Source organism: Zingiber officinale, chromosome 8A, assembly GCF_018446385.1.
Source record: "Zingiber officinale cultivar Zhangliang chromosome 8A, Zo_v1.1, whole genome shotgun sequence".
Taxonomy (NCBI): domain Eukaryota; kingdom Viridiplantae; phylum Streptophyta; class Magnoliopsida; order Zingiberales; family Zingiberaceae; genus Zingiber; species Zingiber officinale.
The window spans coordinates 30,521,621-30,526,387 of record NC_056000.1 but is presented as its reverse complement, the minus strand read 5'-3'; the positions used below and the strand labels follow the sequence as shown (position 1 = coordinate 30,526,387).

The 4,767-nt window shown below is 30.2% G+C and overlaps 1 pseudogene; it reads right to left on the bottom strand.

Annotated features, from left to right (window-relative positions):
• Positions 1 to 2,038: 2,038 nt before the first annotated feature.
• Positions 2,039 to 4,449, bottom strand: LOC122010661 (annotated as a pseudogene).
• Positions 4,450 to 4,767: the final 318 nt, after the last annotated feature.

The following is a 4,767-nucleotide window of genomic DNA, read 5'->3' as shown; positions in this document are numbered from 1 at the left end:
TTTCACTGTGAGACTGGTGATACTATGCTACTTAAGGTGAACAATATCACCTATTACTCTAATAATACTAAATATGAAAAAGATAGTTCATTAATAGTTTGATGAAGAAGGCCTAACCAAGGGTCTCAGGTTGCATCGAATATTGATGAAGACACCAAAATAGATGGGGTTATAAATAAGTCAACCTTTTAAATTTAATTTGTCTTAATAATTGTGTAATAAATTATTTTTCATGCTATAATATTGTTAATTTTGTTGTCTTTAGATTACTGAAATTGAGGTTCCTAGTAACATTATAAATGATATTACAGGAGTGATTAAAGAAAATGACCAACATAGAAAAATATGCCTAATGATATTAAGGAGTTGCTTTGGAAAAATTTTAAGATAAATAATATATTTTATGTTCTAAAAAAATTATATCATTTTGTATAAATTAATTCATCTTTGTTATTATCTATAACCATTGATTGTTTATTGGATTTGAGACATTTGAGATATAAATGAGATAATTTTATAGATAGAGAAATAAAAAAGATATAATACAAAATGTAAGTGAGAGATATATGATAATAATTAAGAAGATTTAGGAAGGGAACTTAATATATTAGATATAATAGGTAGGGAACCTAAATGGATGGAAGCTAATATATGCAATGGCTTGGTTAAAAATCATTAAAATAAAGAAGATCATGAAATTTCAAGTAAAAATAAAATGATAATAAAGGATGAATCTATTACCAAATATATTAGGATTTAATTTCTCTTGGAGCACACCATGATAAGTTGGCAAACCTCCTTTTCTGTATTTATCCCAATAATTTACATATCACATTTATTAAAATTTTATATTTAGATCTAAATTCAATGCATTTCATTTGTTTTGTTTTATATTGACAAAAGTTATGTATTATTGTAGAAAATAGATTTGAGACGAGAAATTAATGAATTTGAGGTTTTTGAACGAATGCATAAAATGAAACAAGGTACTAGAGAATTTGTGAACAATAAATTGACTCAAGTTAGTTTAACTCAACATAATTAATTGTTCATTAATTTTTTTATATTGTATTGACATCTCACTTGTTTATTTTTATATTTATTAGATTAATATAAGTTATTTGAATAGAAATAATATAGAGAGAAACACAATGTTGACGATCACTCTATTTAGCCTTCATTCAATATCAAAATATGGTATGATGTAGTGGGTGCGCTTGTAAAGAGAGGGTGTATGAATTTGAATATATATAATCAACACTTTGAAAGATTATACAATGAAAATTCCAATAAAATGTGCTCTAATGAAAAGAACAAAAACTATCACAAGAAATTGAAAACATATGTGTTATTAACAAGAGGATAAAAGAAGAAATTATTAAAAGTAAAAAATAAATTAAAATTTGTTATAAAAAATAGACAATTGGAAGATAAACTTATTGAGGAGGGTACATAAAGAAAAGAAAATCTAAATGATAATTTATAAAATGATTCAAAAAGTAGGATATACAAAATATTTATATTCAAAAGGGTCTAGTTCTATCAGCGTTGTGATAGATGAAATAAAGATTAAATTATTTGTGATGAAATTTAAAATTTTATTAGTTATTTATAATTTGATTAATGATTAAATTTATTTGGATGATGTGAATATTTATTTATCTAAATATTAATTATATTATACTTTTAGAGGTAAAATTTGTTGTTTTAAATATTTTTAATTTATTTGAAATGGATAATTGTTTTGTAAAGTGATATGTATATGAGAAATATAGAAATAAAATATAATAACAAATTAGTGATAAATTTAAAAATAAAATTATATATGTATTTAAAAGATGTATAAACAAAATTATAAATAGGTTTAAATTATATTTGATATATTATTTGAAATAGATTAATAAAAACTAGAGATAAAATTTATATTTAAAATTAATTTTATTTGGTCACATTTAAAAATAAATTTATAAATAATTTTCTAATTTATTTATGAAATTAGAGACGAAATATTTTTATCTCAAAACTAACAATAGGACTTTCATTAATGAATTTTTGAGACAAAATATTCCCATCTCAAACTTTCTTTAAAGATGGAAAAAATACTATTAGAGATGGATTTTTTTTCTCTAAAATTCTATTTTCTTGCCGTAAATTCACTATGAGAATTCACTTAAGATACTTAAGGAACCAATCCAACATGTCCTGATGAGATTCTTCAACTTTCTTTACTGCCGCTTCATCGTCAGCAGCATCATATGGAGCAGTCCATCCATGAGAAACACCAGCAAAGATCTTCTCAAAACTGTCCACCTGAGGCAACATTCCATGAAAGCATCACATATCATTTTTTTCCTGACTGCTAATATCATTTAAACTTGGACCCAAGAAACTCATTTACATCAATTCATTTGTCGTATTTCAATTAGTTTCAAAGCCAAAACCAAAGAATCTTAGTGTTTTTCATCTCTTGCATTCCAGTGACGATTTCAAAGGGAGACTATCTCAATTTTGTCAGATAGAATTTCCTCAAACTGCTTCACTAGCTCAGGGGGAGTGATGCTGTCATTCTCAGCAGCATGTATCGCTGCGGGGCATTTAATCTCTGAAGGAAACTTCAGTTGTTGATTTCCATGTCAAATTTTAGTTACATATATGAAAAAAAATGCAATAACTTACTGAAAATGAAAGTCAAATCATTTCTCTAAATTGTAATCAATAATCAGTTTTGTAGTCAAAAGAATTGATTCAATGGGATTTAGATTGACCTCTATAAAGAAAGAACACCAATAGAACTGATATCATCAGTTGTTACTAATGATGGGTGCAGCATTACTACAGCCGTGACATAATCAGTCTTTGCTAGTTTAACAACTACCTTGCCCAATAAGATTGAAAGAAAATAGTAGAAAAAAGAAGGCTCATACAGGGAAGTAGCACGCGAGAAAAACACACCACCCCAGCTAAATCCTGCAGCCCCAAATACAGAGGTGCCTTTACCAATGTTTGATTACAGATTTAACATCTTTAAGACCTTTGTCCTAGATATCACATCAAGAAGGGACGGCGAGAAAATACAATGGTGAAACTCAAATCGCATAAAAGCATGATGATGATAAACATACTGCCCAATGCTGTTGCAGGTTTGTTAGGATTAGGTATATAGGGATCACCATGAAAAAGTTAGGAACTACCACCGAGAATCCAGCAGCAGCAACTTTGTCAGCTAGTTTCCTATCGAAAAGCTGATTTGTTCAAGTTGAGCTTACAAAATTTTAGAGCTAAAATGATGACATAGCTAGTGAATGGAGCCGGTAAGTAATACACAACTTCAAGATTCTTCATTCACAATTCACAAGGTTTGCTGATTAAGAAAATTTTCTGCTGCATACCTCAAGTTTGGTGCTTCAAATTCTGCAAATGGATGATTTTTTATAATTTCAAATCATATTGAGCTTCCTGTCCATGCCAGAGGTAAAATTGAGAGAAAGGGAGAAAACAGATACCCAAAATATTGGAGACCATGACGATTGGAGGAGCCGACCGGGTAGGCTCCAAGACTGCTGAGGTTCTCCACCACGCATCCTTCACCTGAGGAAGAGCTAAAAGCCAGGAGTTTCTCACAGCCTGTGCGCCGGCCATAACCCGAATCAGCACGGCAGCCCTCAGTCGGTAAATATAACTTTCATCAGGTAGGATAAGGATCAATTACATCTCTCCCTCATTGCAATTTTTCAAGGTTTCAAACTTGTGACTCCTTTGTTGACGCTGGATGTGAAATTGTGAACATTCCATAATATTTAAAGGGGCCATGAGATTCTCTTGATGAATTAATTGCTAGTTCACAAAAAACTTAAAGTCAAAGGCATTGAGTCAACTCCACGGACGACCTACACATTCATCCATACCGTGTTATCTGGGAGGGAAGAACTGCGGTCGGATCCTGCAAATTTTCTTTAGCGGATGCAAACAGGACAGTGACCATGCCCACGATTCACAAACTCAACTAGCATCAACACTTAAGCATGTGATGTGATGTGATGTGATGGAGCATCAAAAGTTAACAGACAAACAGAATCATGCATATCACATTCAAAAAGAAGGGATCAAAAGAACAAATAGAGAGATACAAATCAATCAACGGATTTTCAATCATGCAGGCGATAAATAAGAAACTAAGGATTAACACGTCCTTTCTCCAGTGGCTTATCATTCCCTAAACAGATGAAACCCTAAATGATAGAAAACAGACGTGAAATACCGACATGGGTAGGGATCAGTCTGAAAAGGAACAAAATTTGTTGTAAAGCTGCAATGGATCAGTAGGTTTAGGTAGAAAAGGAACAAATTTGGTTATGGTTAGCTTTGCTGAGCAGGCAGCGGGTTGTACACGGGAAGAGAGCGAGGTCGCCGACGCCTCCTGACTTTGTTTGTTCCACTTTTTACCCTTCCATCAGTAGTAATTACAGAAAAAGATGATGGTTGAAATTTAGTATATTGGGTTGGAAAAGAATTAAGCATTCTTTATTTTTATTATTATTTAAAGAATAATTCATTTATTCCAAAAATGCCTTTATTTCTTATATCCCAAAATGCTCTTATTTTAATGCTCCTATTACAGTTTTCCAAAACTGCTATAATATACTAAAATTATTAAATAATTATAGTTAAAATTATTTGATATTGATTAAAATTACATAAATATTGACAAAAACTGTTTTAATTTAGTTAAAATAGGTCTAATTTAATTAAAATTGGTCGAATGCTTAT